The 20,462-nt window shown below is 35.4% G+C and overlaps 5 non-coding genes across 5 annotated transcripts; all 5 read left to right on the top strand.

Moving 5' to 3' along the window:
• The first annotated feature begins 7,229 nt into the window (after positions 1-7,229).
• Trnay-gua lies at positions 7,230-7,318 on the top strand. The gene is given in 2 exon segments: positions 7,230-7,266; positions 7,283-7,318. It is a non-coding gene; the product is annotated as a tRNA-Tyr (tRNA).
• A 313-nt stretch (positions 7,319-7,631) lies between these two features.
• Positions 7,632-7,720, top strand: Trnay-gua. Its single transcript is given in 2 exon segments — positions 7,632-7,668; positions 7,685-7,720. It is a non-coding gene; the product is annotated as a tRNA-Tyr (tRNA).
• A 464-nt stretch (positions 7,721-8,184) lies between these two features.
• Trnay-gua lies at positions 8,185-8,273 on the top strand. The gene is given in 2 exon segments: positions 8,185-8,221; positions 8,238-8,273. It is a non-coding gene; the product is annotated as a tRNA-Tyr (tRNA).
• A 464-nt stretch (positions 8,274-8,737) lies between these two features.
• Positions 8,738-8,826, top strand: Trnay-gua. Its single transcript is given in 2 exon segments — positions 8,738-8,774; positions 8,791-8,826. It is a non-coding gene; the product is annotated as a tRNA-Tyr (tRNA).
• A 9,550-nt stretch (positions 8,827-18,376) lies between these two features.
• Trnay-gua lies at positions 18,377-18,465 on the top strand. Its single transcript is given in 2 exon segments — positions 18,377-18,413; positions 18,430-18,465. It is a non-coding gene; the product is annotated as a tRNA-Tyr (tRNA).
• Positions 18,466-20,462: the final 1,997 nt, after the last annotated feature.

The raw sequence follows: 20,462 nt of genomic DNA on the forward strand, positions 1-20,462 counted from the left end.
TTGGTAGAGCGGTGGACTGTAGTATGTAGAGTGCCGACATCCATAGGTTGGTGGTTCAAATTCGGCTCGAAGGATTTTATTTTAAATCACAATATTTTTTTTACAGAGTACAAAACATTTTCTTCTGCGTGTGCATTAAACCATTCGATAGCTCAGTTGGTAAGCGGTGAACTGTACAGTGTGTGAGGCGACATCCATAAGTCGCTGTTTCAAAACCGGCTCGTAGGATTGTATTTGTAATATCACATAATTTTTTAAATATTACGAAACATGATTTGGTAATTTCTACCTTTTGATAGCTCAGTTGGTAGGGTTGTGGACTGTAGTATGTAGAGTGCCGACATCCATAGGTCGCTGGTTCAAATCGGTCTCGGAGGATTATGTTTTTAATATCACATAATTTTTTACATACTACGAAACATTGATTTGGTAATTTCAAGCCTTCGATAGCTCAGTTGGTAGATCGGGGACTGTAGTATGTAGAGTGCCGCGTCCATAGGTCGCTGGTTCAAATCCAGCTCGAAGGATTTTGTTTTTAATATCACATAATTTTTTACATCTTACGAAACATTGATTTGGGAGGTTCAGCCTTTGTTAGGTCAGTTGGTAGAGCGGTGGACTGTAGTATGTAGAGTGCCGACATCCATATTAACCCTTTGAACTCCGCGCGGTCGACGCATGTGACGCCCCAGCAACTCCCTGAGTATATTAGCGTATATCTGTCATGTTGTTATATAATGAAGAAAAGGACAAAAAAGAATTAAAGTATTTATTTTTTAACAGTATTATTTCAATGCGTTTTAATGTTAATTTCAAACATCAACAATTAGTGATTCGTTATTAACTTTATTCGTTATTATATTGTTAACGTTATGATGTGATCAGAGCGTGTCGGACTGGGTCCGACAACGGAGTTGCGGAACACATTTTGTATGTCGAACTGGAGCCGACAACGGAGCGTAAAGGGTTAATATCACATATTTCTTACATATTACAAAACATGATTTGGTAATTTCACCCTTCGATAGATCAGTTGGTAGAGCGGTGGACTGTAGTATGTAGTGCCGACATCCATAGGTCGCCTGGTTCAAATCGGCTCAAGGATTATGTATTTAATATCACATTATTTTTTACATATTGATTCGTTAATTGAAACGTTTTATAGCTCAGTGGTAGAGTGGTCGACTGTAGTATGTAGAGTGCCGAATTCCATAGGTCGCTGTACAAATCGGGCTCGAAGGATCATGATTTTTAATATCACATAATATTTTACATATTACGAAGCATTGATTTGCAGAATTCAACATTTCTGTAGCTCAGTTGGTAGAGCGGTGGACTGTAGTATGTAGAGTGCCGACTTCCATAGGTTATGGTTCAAATCCGGCTCGAAGGATTATGTTTTTAATATCACATAATTTTTACATATTACGAAACATTGATTTGGTACTTTGTACCCTCGATAGCTCAGTTGGTAGAGCGGTGGGACTGTAGTATGTAGATGTCCGACATCCATAGGTCGCTGGTTCAAATCCGGCTCGAAGGATTATATTTTTAATATCACATAATTTTTCACATATTACGAAACATTGATTTGCTGATTTCCACCCTTCGATAGCTCAGTTGGTAGAGTGGTGGACTGTAGTATCTAGAGTGCCGACATCCATAGGTCGCTGGTTCAACGAAACATTGATTTGGTAATTTCTACCCTTCGATAGCTCAGTTGGTGGAGCGGTGGACTGTTGTATGTGGAGTGCCGACATCCATAGGTCGCTGGTTCAAATCCGGCTCCAAGGATTATGTATTTAATATCACATAATTTTTTACATATTACGAATCATTGATTCGTTAATTGAAACGTTTGATAGCTCAGTTGGTAGAGTGGTCGACTGTAGTATGTAGAGTGCCGAAATCCATAGGTCGCTGGTTCAAATCCGGCTCGTAGGTTTATATTTTTAATATCACATAATTTTTCACATATTACGAAACATGATTTGGTAATTTCAACCCTCGATAGCTCATTTGATAGAGCGGTCAACTGTAGTATGCAGAGTGCCGAATTCCATAGGTCGCTGGTTCAAATCGGGCTCGAAGGATCATGATTTTTATATCACATAATATTTTACATATTACGAAGCTTGATTTGCAGAATTCAACATTTCTGTAGCTCAGTTGTAGAGCGGAGGACTGTAGTATGTAAGTGCTGACATCCATAGGTCGATGGTTCAAATCCGGCTCGAAGAATTATTTTATTAATATCACACTATATACACATAGGTCGCTGGTTCAGATGGAAGGATTATGTTTTTTAATATCACATAATTTTTTACATATTACGAAACATTGATTTGTAATTCCAACCCTTCTATAGCTCAGTTGGTAGAACGGTGGACTGTAATATGTAGAGTGCCGAAATCCGTAGGTCGCTGGTTCAAATCCGGCTCGTAGGTTTATATTTTCAATATCACATAAATTTTTACATATTACAAAACATTGATTTGGTAATTTCAACCTTCCGATAGCTCAGTTGATAGAGCGGTGAACTGTAGTACGTAGAGCGCCGAAATCCATAGGTCGCTGATTCAAATCCGGCTCGGAGGATTGTTTTTAATATAACACAATTTTTTACATATTACGAAACATTGATTTGCAGATTTCAACACTTCTGTAGCTCAGTTGGTAGAGCGGAGGACTGTAGTATGTAGAGTGGCGACATCCATAGGTCGCTGGTTCAAATCTGGCTCGAAGGGTTATGTTTTTATGAAACATAATGAAGGATTATGTTGATTATGAAACATTGATTTGGTAATTTCAACCCTTCAATAGGTCAGTTGGTAAGCGGTGGACTGTAGTGTGTAGAGTGCCGACATCCATAGGTTGGTGGTTCAAATTCGGCTCGAAGGATTTTATTTTTAATATCACATAATTTTTTACAGAGTACAAAACATTTTCTTCTGCGTGTGCATTAAACCATTCGATAGCTCAGTTGGTAAAGCGGTGAACTGTACAGTGTGTGAGGCTGACATCCATAAGTCGCTGGTTCAAAACCGGCTCGTAGGATTGTATTTTTAATATCACATAATTTTTTAAATATTACGAAACATTGATTTGGTAATTTCTACCCTTCGATAGCTCAGTTGGTAGGGTGGTGGACTGTAGTATTTAGAGTGCCGACATCCATAGGTCGCTGGTTCAAATCGGGCTAGGAGGATTATGTTTTTATGAAACATAATGAAGGATTATGTTGATTATGAAACATTGATTTGGTAATTTCAACCCTTCAATAGGTCAGTTGGTAGAGCGGTGGACTGTAGTATGTAGAGTGCCGACATCCATAGGTCGCTGGTTCAATTCGGGCTCGGAGGATTATGTTTTTATGAAACATAATGAAGGATTATGTTGATTATGAAACATTGACTTGGGAATTTCAACCCTTCAATAGGTCAGTTGGTAGAGCGGTGGACTGTAGTATGTAGAGTGCCGACATCCATAGGTCGCTGGTTCAAATCCGGCTCGAAGGATTATATTTTTAATATCACATAATTTTTCCTAGATTACGAAACATTGATTTGCTAATTTCCACCCTTCGATAGTTCAGTTGGTAAGGTGGTGTACTGTAGTATGTAGAGTGCCGACATCCATAGGTTGCTGGTTCAAATGTGGCTCGAAGGATTATGTGTTTAATATCACATAATTTTTTACATATTACGAAACATTGATTTGGGAGGTTCAAGCCTTCGTTAGGTCAGTTGGTAGAGCGGTGGACTGTAGTATGTAGAGTGCCGACATCCATAGGTCGCTGGCTCAAATCCGGCTCGAAGAGTTATGATTTTTAATATCACATAATTTTTTACATATTACGAAACATTGATTTGCAGATTTCAACACTTCAGTAGCTCACTGCCCTGAAGCAGGTCCGTCAGCTGAGTTAAACTCCAACTTCATTCAGGGAAGAAGTAATGTGAGGGTTTTTTCCATTTCCATTTCACACCGTAGTGAAGAGATGAGCTAATTTTCAATTGGTAACATTTTTTTATCTATATGTTCAAGTGAAAATGGACATCACGCTGTCCGATGTCAGATTGCCAGAGCAGGGGATAAATATATATATATATATATATATATATATATATATATATATATATACGTATATTTAATGAAAACCTTCTTAATAAATTTGCCATTCTAGTGAATAAGTGGTTAAGTCGAATTTCGGCAAAAATGTTCTAAATCGCGGTATTAACTATTTCTCTGAATGATTTTTAAATTGATAAACTTCTGGTTAGGAGTCAAAGTTAATGAAGCACTTTATATAAAATTTAAATCATTAATTTCTAATACTCGATATTACGCGAAATCAAGCTTTGAAAAATAGTGAAAACTGACTTAACCACTTATTCAATGACAGGAATATGCATGTGCGTAACAGTAATTAATTAGAATATATTGATTTGTTTCAGGTTGTTGAAGACGACATGAAATGAGTAAGTTAATTATTTAAATAATATTTTTTTAAACTCCATATATATGTTTTTAAAACGCTTTCTATAATGGAAATTGCAAAATGTCGTAAACTTCAATACAATGAACTGATTGCTTATTTTACAAATAAAAATATAAATCGTTCATTTGCACATAAAATCGAAATTTTCATCAAATTTAGGAAGTGTTGTTCTTATACTTGTATATAAATATTCATTTTAAAATCATTTCACATTAAATTACTGCGATACTTTGATAATTCAGTTGGTAGAACGGTAGACTGTAGATTCTACAGTCGGCACTCTACAGTGTTTAATGTAAGGTGCCGACATCTATATATCGCTGGTTCAAATTCTGCTCGAATGATTGCATCACATAATTTATTATCAACTGCAAAACATTATTTCGAGTTTGCTTCTGCTTGGCAATCAGCAGTTTGATAGCTCAGTTGGAAGAGCCGTGGATTGCATTATGTAGAGTGCCGACATCCATGCTCGAAGGATTGTATTTTTAATATCAGATATTTTCTTTATTATCATATATGGACCTACGGAATTCAACTTTGGGGTACTGCTAAAAAGAGCAATTTAATCATAATACAAGGTGCACAAAACAAATTCCTGCGGCAAATATTTGACCTCTTTATTATGCGAAAGTTGCAGATTCTTAGAAATCTGTTCATTTGGAATTATTTTATCAGCAAATACAATAATGTTTCATAAGTCTTTGTGAAGTGTTAATATCTAATTATGATTTGTTAATCAACTAAATACACTATACTAAATACTGATTCATATCGACTAATAATTTACTCGTAATACTTCTTTATGACAATTGTGCCGACAAGTGTAGAATGAGAAAAGGATTTTTTGGCTTGTTATATTTGTACTAAAATTTGGTTCTCGTTTGAAGATGAAACAATTGATTGTTTATATTTTTTAAAAACATATTTCAATAAACAAAATATAAGTTATTAACTGAATTTGTTTCTTTCCTTGAATATATAATTTCATACGAGCCGATTATATGTAAAGTGTTTAACATAGAAGTTAATACATAATTATATATAAATATATATAAATACTCATATTCTCTATGTGATATATTAATTAATATGTTCTTATTTTAGAAAAATAATAATGTTAATATGTCAATATAACAACTGCAGTAACTAAAATAATGCCTAGTAAAAGTTTCATTGATAATACCGGTATTAAATGATTTAAAAAACATTTTACTTGTATTGACGTAATGAAGAATTGATGAACTTTTTGGTAAGGCATGTGTAGCGGTTTCGAAGATACGGAGAAAAAAAAAAAAAAAATATTTGGCGGTCAAAAATGATCATTAGACATATGCCAATAAAATTATCAAAGATTATGTTTTTAATATCACATAATTTTTTACATATTACCCTTCGGTAGATCAGTTGGTAGAGCGGTGAACTGTAGTATGTAGAGTGCCGGCATCCATAGGTCGCTCGTTCAAATTCGGTTCGAAGAATTTTGTTTTCAATATCACATATTACGAAACATTGATTTGCAAACTTCAACACTTCGGTAGCTAAGTTAATAGAGCGGAGGACTGTAGTATGTAGAGTGCCGACATTCATAGGTCGCTGGTTCAAATCGGGGTCGGGGAATTATGTTTTTAATATCACATAATTTTTTATATATTACGGAACATTGATTTCCTAATTTCAACCCTTCGATAGCTCAGTTGCTAGAGCGCAGGACTGTAGTATGTAGAGTGCCGGCATCCATAGGTCGTTGGTTCAAATCCGGTTCTAAGGATTTTGTTTTCAATATCACATAATTTTTACCAAATATATTACGAAACATTGATTTGCAAACTTCAACACTTCGATAGCTCAGTTGGTAGAGTGGAGGACTGTAATATGTAGAGCGCCGACATCCATAGGTCGCTGGTTCAAAACCGGCTCGTGGGATTGTGTTTTTAATATCACATAATTTTTTTAAATATTACGAAACATTGATTTTGTAATTTCTACCCTTGTATAGCTCAGTTGGTAGAACGGTGGACTGTAATATGTAGAGTGCCGACATCCATAGGTCGCTGGTTCAAATCCGGCTCGAAGGATTATGTTTTTAATATCACATAATTGTTTATATATCACGAAACATTAATTTGCAAACTTCAACACTTCGATAGCTCAGCTGGTAGAGCAGAGGTCTGTAGTATGTAGAGTGGCGACAACCATAGGTTGCTGGTTCAAATCCGGCTCGAAGGATTATGTTTTTATGAAACATAATGAAGGATTATGTGTTGTGTTTTTAATATCACATAATTTTTTACATATTACGAAACATTGATTTGGTAATTTCAACCCTTCGATAGCTCAGTTGGTAGAGCGGTGGACTGTAGTATGTAGAGTGCCGACATCCATAGGTCGCTGGTTCAACGAAACATTGATTTGGTAAATTCAACCCTTCGATAGCTCATTTGGTAGAGCGGTGGACTGTAGTATGTACAGTGCCGACATCCATAGGTCGCTGGTTCAAATCCGGCTCGAAGGATTATGTTTTTAATATCACATAATTTTTTACATATTACGAAACATTGATTTGGTAATTTCTACCCTTCGATAGCTCAGTTGGTAGAGCGGTGGACTGTAGTATGTAGATTGCCAACATCCCTAGGTCGCTGGTTCAAATCCGGGTCGAAGGATTATGTTTTTAATATCACATAATTTTTTACATATTACGAAACATTGATTTGGTAATTTCTACCCTTCGATAGCTCAGTTGGTAGAGCGGTGGACTGTAGTATGTAGATTGCCGACATCCATAGGTCGCTGGTTCAAATCCGGCTCGAAGGATTATATTTTTAATATCACATAATTTTTCACAAATTACGAAACATTGATTTGCTGATTTCCACCCTTCGATAGCTCAGTTGGTAGAGTGGTGGACTGTAGTATCTAGAGTGCCGACATCCATAGGTTGCTGGTTCAACGAAACATTGATTTGGTAAATTCAACCCTTCGATAGCTCAGTTGGTAGAGCGGTGGACTGTAGTATGTACAGTGCCGACATCCATAGGTCGCTGGTTCAAATCCGGCTCGAAGGATTATGTTTTTAATATCACATAATTTTTTACATATTACGAAACATTGATTTTGTGATTTCTACCCTTCGATAGCTCAGTTGGTAGAGCGGTGGACTGTAGTATGTAAATTGCCGACATCCATAGGTCGCTGGTTCAAATCCGGCTCGAAGGATTATGTTTTTAATATCACATAATTTTTTACATATTACGAAACATTGATTTGATAATTTCTACCCTTCGATAGCTCAGTTGGTAGAGCGGTGGACTGTAGTATGTAGATTGCCGACATTCATGGGTCGTTGGTTCAAATCCGGCTCGAAGGATTATATTTTTAATATCACATAATTTTTTACAAATTACGAAACATTGATTTGCTGATTTCCACCCTTCGATAGCTCAGTTCGTAGAGTGGTGGACTGTAGTATCTAGAGTGCCGACATCCATAGGTCGCTGGTTCAACGAAACATTGATTTGGTAAATTCAACCCTTTGATAGCTCAGTTGGTAGAGCGGTGGACTGTAGTATGTACAGTGCCGACATCCATAGGTCGCTGGTTCAAATCCGGCTCGAAGGATTATGTTTTTAATATCACATAATTTTTTACATATTACGAAACATTGATTTGGTAATATCTACCCTTCGATAGCTCAGTTGGTAGAGCGGTGGACTGTAGTATGTAGATTGCCGACATCCATAGGTCGCTGGTTCAAATCCGGCTCGAAGGATTATATTTTTAATATCACATAATTTTTCACAGATTACGAAACATTGATTTGCTGATTTCCACCCTTCGATAGCTCAGTTGGTAGAGTGGTGGACTGTGGTATCTAGAGTGCCGACATCCATAGGTCGCTGGTTCAACGAAACATTGATTTGGTAATTTCTACCCTTCGATAGCTCAGTTGGTAGAGCGGTGGACTGTAGTATGTAAATTGCCGACATTCATAGGTCGCTGGTTCAAATCCGGCTCGAAGGATTATATTTTTAATATCACATAATTTTTCAAAGATTACGAAACATTGATTCGCTAATTTCCACCCTTCGATAGTTCAGTTGGTAAGGTGGTGTACTGTAGTATGTAGAGTGCCGACATCCATAGGTTGCTGGTTCAAATCCGGCTCGAAGGATTATGTGTTTAATATCACATAATTTTTTACATATTACGAAACATTGATTTGGTAATTTCTACCCTTCGATAGCTCAGTTGGTAGAGCGGTGGACTGTAGTATGTAGATTGCCGACATCCATAGGTCGCTGGTTCAAATCCGGCTCGAAGGATTATATTTTTAATATCACATAATTTTTCACAAATTACGAAACATTGATTTGCTGATTTCCACCCTTCGATAGTTCAGTTGGTAAGGTGGTGTACTGTAGTATGTAGAGTGCCGACATCCATAGGTTGCTGGTTCAAATCCGGCTCGAAGGATTATGTGTTTAATATCACATAATTTTTTACATATTACGAAACATTGATTTGGTAATTTCTACCCTTCGATAGCTCAGTTGGTAGAGCGGTGGACTGTAGTATGTAGAGTGCCGACATCCATAGGTCGCTGGTTCAAATCGGGCTCGGAGGATTATGTTTTTAATATCACATAATTTTTTACATACTACGAAACATTGATTTGGTAATTTCAGCCCTTCGATAGCTCAGTTGGTAGATCGGTGGACTGTAGTATGTAGAGTGCCGACATTCATAGGTCGCTGGTTCAAATCCAGCTCGAAGGATTTTGTTTTTAATATCACATAATTTTTTACATATTACGAAACATTGATTTGGGAGGTTCAAGCCTTTGTTAGGTCAGTTGGTAGAGCGGTGGAATGTAGTATGTAGAGTGCCGACATCCATATTTAACCCTTTGAACTCCGCGCGGTCGACGCATGTGACGCCCCAGCAACTCCCTGAGTATATTAGCGGAATATCTGTCATGTTTGTTATATAATGAAAAAAAGGAACAAAAAAGATGCGTATTATTTCAATGCGTTTTGATGTTAATTTCAAACATCAACAATTAGTGATTCGTTATTAACTTTATTCGTTATTATATTTGTTAACGTTATGATGTGATCAGAGCGTGTCGGACTGGGTCCGACAACGGAGTTGCGGAACACATTTTGTATGTCGAACTGGAGCCGACAACGGAGCGTAAAGGGTTAATATCAAATAATTTCTTACATATTACAAAACATTGATTTGGTAATTTCAACCCTTCGATAGATCAGTTGGTAGAGCGGTGGACTGTAGTATGTAGAGTGCCGACTTCCATAGGTTATGGTTCAAATCCGGCTCGAAGGATTATGTTTTTAATATCACATAATTTTCTACATATTACGAAACATTGATTTGGTAAGTTCAACCCTTCGATAGCTCAGCTGGTAGTGTGGTCGATTGTAGTATGTAGAGTGCCGACATCCATAGGTCGCTGGTTCAAATCCGCGCGAAGGATTGAATTCTTCAACATTACATAATATTTTACATGTTACGAAACTTTTGATAGCTCAGCTGGTACGGTGGTCGACTGTAGTATGTAGAGTGCCGAAATCCATAGGTCGCTGGTTCAAATCCGGCTCGCAGGTTTATATTTTTAATATCACATAATTTTTTACATATTACGAAACATAGATTTGGTAATTTCTACCCTTCGGTAGGTCAGTTGGCAGAGCGGTGGACTGTAGTATGTAGAGTGCCGGCATCCATAGGTCGCTCGTTCAAATTCGGTTCGAAGAATTTTGTTTTCAATATCACATATTACGAAACATTGATTTGCAAACTTCAACACTTCGATAGCTCAGTTGGTAGAGTGGAGGACTGTAATATGTAGAGCGCCGACATCCATAGGTTGCTGGTTCAAATCCGGCTCGAAGGATTATGTTTTTATGAAACATAATAAAGGATTATGTTGATTATGAAACATTGATTTGGCAACTTCAACCCTTCAATAGGTCAGTTGGTAGAGCGGTGGACTGTAGTATGTAGAGTGCCGGCATCCATAGGTCGCTCGTTCAAATCCGGTTCGAAGAATTTTTTTTTCAATATCACATATTTTTTACATATTACGAAACATTGATTTCGTAATTTGAACCCTTCGATAGCTCAGTTGGTAGAGCGGTGGACTGTAGTATGTAGAGTGCCGACATCCATAGGTCGTTGGTTCAAATCCGGCTCGAAGGATTATGTTTTTAATATCACATAATTTTTTACATATTACGAAACATTGATTTGGTAGCTGCTACCCTTCGGTAGGTCAGTTGGTAGAGCGGTGGACTGTAGTATGTAGAGTGCCGACATCCATAGGTCGCTGGTTCAAATCCGGCTCGAAGGATTATGTTTTTAATATCACATAATTTTTTACATATTACGAAACATTGATTTGGCAAATTCAACCCTTCGATAGCTCAGTTGGTAGAGCGGTGGACTGTAGTATGTGGAGTGCCGATTTGGTAATGTAACGTACCAATGTTTATCCGTTTGACGGCGACGCGGCGCTTACGCGCTTCGATATTTCGTCTATATGCAGTTAAATCAGTACGATTGCTTTGGAAAAAAGTTCAAAATTTCCAAGATATGTCAAAATAATGAAAACATTTTTTATTAAAAAAAATTTTTTTTCAAAAAAAAGTAATTTTTTGTCAAATTTATAGTTTCTCAAAAATCTAATTTTTTGGAAGTAATTTTTTCCAACAATGTCAATCTTTTTAAAAAATAATAATAATTTCTGGTACTGGAAGTTCCAGCAATTTGCCTTAAGGCACGAACTTACAATGACGAGCACAGCCCGCTTCTGATGGCTAGGCCAAACGTAAATATTACGGGCACAGCCCGTGTAGGATAATCGGGTCAGAAGCAAATATTACGCATTAAAGGCGTGGCCCGTTACGTTGATCACAATTATTATAAAATATTTATATAATTCAAACTATAAAATACAAAAACAAAACTGTACACTGTGTGGAAAGTAGGAACGCGGCGCCAGCTGTACAACTTTGGCCCAACATTTACGAATCAAAATAAGTTAAGGTAAGTTAAGGGGTTAAACACTCACAACCGACGAAGTTTAATAGTTTTATAGCCTGCAATATTTGTTTTATGAAAATGTTATATTTTATGAAATTTTGGAATTCACATTTAATACGCCTGTAAGCATTATAATAATAGATGCTTGGCATTCTCCTATTTCTAATTGAGATATAGAAAATGTTTAAGTTGAATTTTATTCTATTATCAACTTCTTGTAGGGCAAGTTATAGTAATCGCAAAAAAAATTGAAAATGAAATTTTTTGCATATATTTACGTTTCAAAAGTTACAGAACATTTGAAGTATGTGTTTGTGTATGTATGTTTGGATGCAATTTATCGTCCACGATTTCGGGCGCACGGATTTTTGAATGATTCAAAAAATCTTTGCTTCCTGTTGATGGAAAGACGTGCTGCGTCCCGTAAAGCATTTTTAAAATAAAATTTTATTTTTGGTCAACTTTCTCCTATTAATGAATTATAATGTATTCTTTTATTGTTGCATTTATTTTTGAAATGAGTTTTTTTTATTTGTATTTTTATATTAATAGGTGTGTAAAACAGGCTGATTAAGTAATAATTTAACGTTCACTTTCTGCTCTCTTACAAGTAATATTAACACTATTAAAAACCATACAACTCTTCATATTGCAGAACCACCTAATAATATATTTTTAACGCACAATTCAAAATTATTAATAAATGATAATGTTTAGTTATTTTTTCTAAAAATACTAAAATTTGTTTACAAATTTCTGTAAAAAAAAAATCAAGGTAAAAATTTAAAAAGCAAATTAATTATTATTATTAATTTGTATTTTTTAATATTCTATACAATTCGATATTATTTTGTAATATATTCATATATACGTTAAATTAAAATATTGATAATTACAGTTATAACTGGAATACAACTTTTTTGCATGAGTTAATAAATTAAAGATTTAAGAGTATAAAATGCAGTAAAGTACTAGTAGCTATATTTTACAGCCAATTTACAATTTCAATTATTAATAATTAAAAGTGACTTTTAAAAAATCGTTTACTTATAAGCTTGGACAAAAAACTGGAAAGTAACAAATTTAAAAGTAAAGATTTGTTTCATTCTTTTTTATTTGTAAGACTATTCGATATAAGTTTATAATTATCAGTAATGCGTGTAACCTATAGTGATACATCGATGTGTAATAATTAAAATAATTATCTAAATATCTAATTATGACAATTGTACTTATAGCTAGAATGCAACTCTTTTCCACACCACCCAAGAGGTAGAGTTGCCAGGCGCGTTTTTTTTAATGTGGTGTCGCCACAGAAATGCAAGGACTTCTGCAGCCCTAATCCACCTAAACTAACTTATTGACTAATTATAAGTAACTAATAAACGAATTGTACCGAATATAACGCGAAAAGAACCCCGCGAGATGACCTAATGTACCCGAACATTTCGATTTTTAAAAGCGAAAGAACCTCTCGGTGTGTAGTGTGTAGTTTGAATAAATATGAAATTGTAGGAAATATTAATATGAAAATTGTATTGTGGTTTTGTAACGGTGATTGTGATATTATAAAAAAAAGCATCCACATGATGTACCCCCCAGAGTACAGAAGTACCCCCCAAATACACCATGCAATTACTTGGAAAAAAACTTCACAGTTTCCCAGCCTATGAAGCTTATGGACAAATCATTTTGTGATTTGCAATTATTAATTAATTAATGTAAAAAAAAGCGCGAAAAAAAAGAAAGGTTCTTCCACAACGCCACGCCCTTTGAGCTCAAACAAAAATACGCGAAAAACTCCAAAAAAGGTATGACTGAAGATATTACCGTGAAAATGCGAACTAATAATTCGCGAACAACTTTAGAAAACGTATGACCGAAAACGCCGCTTATCAATAATATAACTTAGTAATTACTTAATAATAATAGAATAATATAACTAAAGTCTTTTCACACTCCATATTCATCTTGATATTCACCTCCAATCCGGCAGTATTCTTCTGTTGGTCTTGATCCGTCAGCAGTCTTCTGTTGGTCCAGGTTGGCCCTTGGAAAGTGATGGACAATTATGAAATAAAAATTGATTATTATTTTAAATTAATTTGAAAATAAATTACAAAATATCCGACCGAAATTTTTACGTCAAAAGGACCCTTATCTAAACATTAGTTGAAGACTAATATAATACAATAATATTGATACACCATTATAAAGATCCAATAATAATAATACAATATAATTAAAGTTTTTTCTTACATTTTATCTGGTAGCGGCTTCTCGGTGGTCTTGAAGAGGCAATCTTCTGGAAATCTTGGAATTACACCTGAAACGAGATTTAAAAAAAACACAAATTTCCCTGAAAGGGATGAGCATATAAACGGGGCCCCGGTAATGTTAATATTAAAAAAATATGAACTTTTATAAGTGTAAGACTAAGTCTCTATGTTTACTTAACTATGGTCTAAGTAACGACTAATTATGACTAATACGAGAAAACTTCTAATATATGCATGCATATTTTCCTGTGGTGTGCTTCTCCTGTAGTAGTTGGTCTTGGTATTGATCGATATTTTTTTTTTTTAAATTCAAGCACTTTTCAAGCACTGCGTCTTCAACATTTCTCCGTCAAGGGAGACCCATTGTGCAATGACGAGAATTTTAAATTTGATTAAATTATAGTACATAAAAGCAGAAAAAATCCGTTAAAATAAATATAAGTAATTTGAGAAACACGCTGGATTTCAAAATTTCAAACTAAATGTTTGCATCCGTATATAACGTAACGTAATTAATAAAATAATTCCAAAAAAATTAAACATTATTTTTAATATGTACATATAGTATTATTTATGAATTAAAGCGTATGGCGTTGCTCCGCTTCTGGGAAAAACTTTGCAAGCAACCACACACCGACAAACAAAAATTAATTTAATAATTAATCGCGAACTACTCCGACCTGCCGAGGGGGGAGGGCGACAGGTTTTAAAAACGCGAAAACTCGGCTTTAAAAATCGTTTTAAACGATTAAAAAAAACTATAAATGATCAACTGTTTCAAATTGTTTCGAATTCAATTTTCCGCACGCACGAACAAAACAGAAAAACGGTTGAACGCAAGTAAGTAACTAAGTCATAATGATAAAAATAGATTTTTAATTAAAAATTGTAAATATAATAATAAAATGTAAAAAAGGCACAATGAATCCCCCAGCTATGGTGCAAAACACCACAGGAAATCTGAAACAAGTTAAACAAATAGAAAATAAACAAATAAATAAAATAATAAACTAAGATAAATACTAGTCAATTGTAAATACAGTAGAAGTCGCGCTTCTTTTATTTGCGTTTTCGCTATTCGCGGTCAAAAAAATTTAAAAAGAAAAGTATTTCAAACACAGGATTTATAAAAAAAATTGTATGTTGACTACTAAATCTGTTCTAAACCGACAAGGTATACATTACAATCTAAATATGTATTGGATTATTTATGTTAATTCCGAGGCTGAAATTGAATATTTTCGCAACAAAAAACACGAAGGCGACTCCTCAGCAAAAATATATTAGAGTATAAAAAGTAATATAATTAGAGTATAAAAAGTCGAATAGTATCAATCCAAACACAAAATCCACGCCACGTATTTAACACTGAACATATAAAATTATTATACAATATGAAAATATAAAACTTACCATTGAACTGTTCCCACGAGCTCCAAACACTGAATGGTTTGACTTCGGTTTTTGGACCCAATTTATAGGGTCGAAACAGCGTGAATTGTTACCAGATGATATTAAAATTCAATAATTGTTATCTAATCGGAATAGTTTTGGGATCAGAATCATAGAGGGCGCAATACGAAAGTAAATATGCAATTGTGACTCAGTAACAATCTAACCTTCATGGCGGTTGATGTCAAGTATTATTTTCCTTAATTATATTTTTGTGTTCGTGTCTTAATAATTTGTGTGTTTTGTCGACTGACAATGAATAGTAGTAGTAGTATATATATATATATATATATATATATATATATATATATATATATATCTTTATATATTTGTGTGTAAATGAAATATAAGCAAGATTTCGGATGCAACGCTATTTTATTAACTGCAAGGTAATTTCGCCCTTTCAGTAAAAGCCAATAAAATATCTTAACAAATTATAATACGATGCCGAGATTTTTTCGAAAAGTTAAAAATATCAGTTATTACAATTATTGCGATAAACATTTTATAAGAATAAAATTTGGTATGAGTTTTTGTTCTATTATGTATAATTACATAATAATCTGTATGTTATAATTATATTCTATATTTCTGGATTATTTGTTTGCTGTGTCCTCTGATAATGAGTGGGCATGGTGTATATGTAATTAATTATTTTTCTGCAGCCTGCCAAGCATTTCTCAAATAGAATTTTGCCTATTTGTATCAACTTTCTCGCATTATTAAATTAATTAGAATGTATTTTTTTAAGATTTATTTGCATATTATTATTATAATATTTATTGGTATATATCAAGTATGGTAAATTATTTATAAGCGCGGCCCGCCACAAAATTTTAGAATTTAATACCTTCACCTAGCCCGCGTACAATGGCTAGGAAAAACGTAAATATTACGGGCATAGCCCGCGTACGATAATCGGGCCAGAAGCAAATATTGCGCCATTGAGCATGGCCCGGTACACGAATGAATCATTAACTTCCCCAAGGAGAAGTTTATGTTTTCATAAAAAAATCCGATTCGCTAATTTTAAGTTTTCTCTTCTCTTCTTTTAAGCCATTCTGAATCGAATGAGACCAAATTTGGAAAAGGTATGTTTGTGTTTGTGTGTATGTGCGTATGTGCGTATGTGTGTATGTGTTTGTGCGTGTGCGTGAACAGATTTTTTTGCTGTAAATCGCCCTTCGATAGCTCTGTTGGTAGAGCGGTGGACTGTAGTATGTAGAGTCCCGACATCCATAGGTCGCTGGTTCAAATCCGGCTCAAGGGATTACGTTTTTAATATCACATAATTTTTTACATATTACGAAACATTGATTTGCAAACTTCAACACTTCGGTAGCTCAGTTGGTAGAGCGGAGGACTGTAGTATGTAGAGTGCCGACATTCATAGGTCGCTGGTTCAAATAGGGGTCGGGGAATTATGTTTTTAATATCACATAATTTTTTATATATTACGAAACATTGATTTCCTAATTTCAACCCTTCGATAGCTCAGTTGGTAGAGCGCAGGACTGTAGTATGTAGAGTGCCGGCATCCATAGGTCGTTGGTTCAAATCCGGTTCTAAGGATTTTGTTTTCAATATCACATAATTTTTACCAAATTTATTACGAAACATTTATTTGCAAACTTCAATACTTCGATAGCTCAGTTCGTAGAGTAGAGGTCTGTAGTATGTAGAGTGGCGACATCCATAGGTTGCTGGTTCAACTCCGGCTCGAAGGATTATGTTTTTATGAAACATAATAAAGGATTATGTTGATTATGAAACATTGATTTGGCAACTTCAACCCTTCAATAGGTCAGTTGGTAGAGCGGTGGACTGTAGTATGTAGAGTGCCGACATCCATAGATTGCTGATTCAAATTCGGCTCGAAGGATTATGTTTTTAATATCACATAATTTTTTACATATTACGAAACATTGATTTGCCGATTTCAACCCTTCGATACCTCAGTTGGTAGAGCGGTGGTCGCTGGTTCAAATCGGGGTCGAAGAATTATGTTTTTAATATCACATAATTTTTTACATATTACGAAAGATTGATTTGCTAATTTCAACCCTTCGATAGCTCAGTTGGTAGAGCGGTAGACTGTAGTATGTAGAGTGCCGACATCCATAGGTCGCTGGTTCAAATCCGGCTCGAAGGATTATGTTTTTATTATCACATAATTTTCTATATATTACGAAACTTTGATTTCTCTATAGCTCAGTTGGTAGATCGGTGGACTGTAATAAGTAGAGTGCCGACATCCATAGGTCGCTGGTTCAAATCCGCGCGAAGGATTGAGTTCTTCAACATTACATAGGAGGATTATGTTTTTAATATCACATAATTTTTTACATATTACGAAACATTGATTTGGTAATTTTAACCCTTCGATTGCTAAGTTGGTAGAGCGGTGGACTGTAGTATGTAGAGTGCCGACATCCATAGGTCGCTGGTTCCAATCCGGCTCGAAGGATTATGTTTTTAATATCACATAATTTTTTACATATTACGAAACATTGATTTGCCGATTTCAACCCTTCGATACCTCAGTTGGTAGAGCGGTGGTCGCTGGTTCAAATCGGGTCGAAGAATTATGTTTTTAATATCACATATTTTTTACATATTACGAAAGATTGATTTGCTAATTTCAACCCTTCGATAGCTCAGTTGGTAGAGCGGTGGACTGTAGTATGTAGAGTGCAGACATCCATAGGTCGCTGGTTCAAATCCGGCTCGAAGATTTTTGTTTTTAATACACATAATTTTTTACATATTGCGAAATATTGATTTGGTAAGTTCAACCCTTCGATAGCTCAGCTGGTAGTGTGGTCGATTGTAGTATGTAGAGTGCCAACATCCATAGGTCGCTGGTTCAAATCCGGCTCGAGGATTGCGTTTTTAATATCACATAGTTTTTTAGATATTACGAAACATTGATTTGCAAACTTCAGCACTTCGGTAGCTCAGTTGGTAGAGCGGAGGACTGTAGTATGTAGAGTGCCGACATTCATTATGTCGGAGAATTATGTGTTTAATATCACATAATTTTTTACATATTACGAAACATTGATTTGGTAAACTCAACCCTTCGATAGCTCAGTTGGTAGAGCGGTGGACTGTAGTATGTAGAGTGCCGACATCCATAGGTCGCTGGTTCAAATCCGGCTCGAAGGATTATGTTTTTATTATCACATAATTTTCTATATATTACGAAACATTGATTTCTCTGTAGCTCAGTTGGTAGATCGGTGGACTGTAAAAGTAGAGTGCCGACATCCATAGGTCGCTGGTTCAAATCCGCGCGAAGGATTGAGTTCTTCAACATTACATAGGAGGATTATGTTTTTAATATCACATAATTTTTTACATATTACGAAACATTGATTTGGTGATTTTAACCCTTCGATAGCTAAGTTGGTAGAGCGGTGGACTGTAGTATGTAGAGTGCCGACATCCATAGGTCGCTGGTTCAAATCCGGCTCGAAGAGTTATGTTTTTAATATCACATAATTTTTTACATATTACGAAACATTGATTTGCAGGTTTCAACACTTCTGTAGCTCAGTTGGTAGAGCGGAGGACTGTAGTATGTAGAGTGCTGACATCCATAGGTCGATGGTTCGAATCCGGTCGAAGGATTATTTTTTTAATATCACATAATTTTTTATATTTACGAAACATTGATTTGGTGATTTTAACCCTTCGATAGCTAAGTTGGTAGAGCGGTGGACTGTAGTATATAGAGTGCCGACATCCATAGGTCGCTGGTTCAAATCCGGCTCGAAGGATTATGTTTTTAATATCACATAATTTTCTACATATTACGAAACATTGATTTGGTAATTTCAACCCTTCTATAGCTCAGTTGGTAGAACGGTGGACTGTAATATCTAGAGTGCCGACATCCATAGGTCGCTGGTTCAAATCCGGTTCGAAGGATTTTGTTTTCAATATCACATAATTTTTTACATATTACGAAACATTTATTTGTAACCTTCAACACTTCGATAGCTCAGTTGGTAGAGCGGTGGACTGTAATAAGTAGAGTGCCGACATCCATAGGTCGCTGGTTCAAATCCGGCTCGTAGGTTTATATTTTTAATATCACATAATTTTTTTACATATTACGAAACATTGACTTGGTAATTTCAACCCTTCGATAGCTAAGTTGATAGAGCGGTGGACTGTAGTATGTAGAGTGCCGACATCCATCGGTCGCTGGTTCATATCCGGGTCGAAGGATTTTGTTTTTAATATCACATAATTTTTTACATATTACGAAACATTGGTTTGGTATTCAACCCTTCGATAGCTCAGTTGGTAGAGCGGTTGACTGTAGTATGTAGAGTGCCGACATCCATAGGTCGCTGGTTCAAATCCGGCTCGAAGGATTGTTTTTTTAATATCACATAATTTTCTTATATTACGAAACATTGATTTGGCAATTTCAACCCTTCTATAGCTCAGTTGGTGGATCGGTGGACTGTAATAAGTAGAGTGCCGACATTCATAGGTTGCTGGTTCAAATCGGGGTCGGAGAATTATGTTTTTAATATCACATAATTTTTTACATATTACGAAAAAGAGATTGGTTTATTTCAACCCTTCGATAGCTCAGTTGATAGAGCGGTGGACTGTAGTATGTAGAGTGCCGACATCCATAGGTCGCTGGTTCAAATCCGCTCGAAGAATTATGTTTTTAATATCACATAATTTTTACATATTACGAAACATTGATTTGGTAAGTTCAAGCCTTCGTTAGGTCAGTTGGTAGAGCGGTGGACTGTAGTATGTAGAGCGCCGACTTCCATAGGTCGGTGGTTCAAATCCGGCTCGTAGTTTTATATTTTTAATATTACATAATTTTTTACATATTACGAAACATTGATTTGGTAACTTCATCCCTTCGATAGGTCAGTTGTAGAGCGGTGGACTTTAGTATGTTGAATGCCGACATCCATAAGTCGCTGGTTCAAATTCGGCTCGAAGTTATGTTTTTAATATCACATAATTTTTTACATATTACGAAACATTGATTTGCAGATTTCAACACTTCTGTAGCTCAGTTGGTGGAGCGGAGGACTGTAGTATGTAGAGTGCTGACATCCATAGGTCGATGGTTCAAATCCGGGTAGAGTGCCGACATCCATAGGTCGCTGGTTCAAATCCGG

This window comes from Ctenocephalides felis, unplaced genomic scaffold, assembly GCF_003426905.1.
Source record: "Ctenocephalides felis isolate EL2017-DRISC unplaced genomic scaffold, ASM342690v1 CF-g0.4_SCAFFOLD_01665, whole genome shotgun sequence".
In the NCBI taxonomy this organism is placed as follows: domain Eukaryota; kingdom Metazoa; phylum Arthropoda; class Insecta; order Siphonaptera; family Pulicidae; genus Ctenocephalides; species Ctenocephalides felis.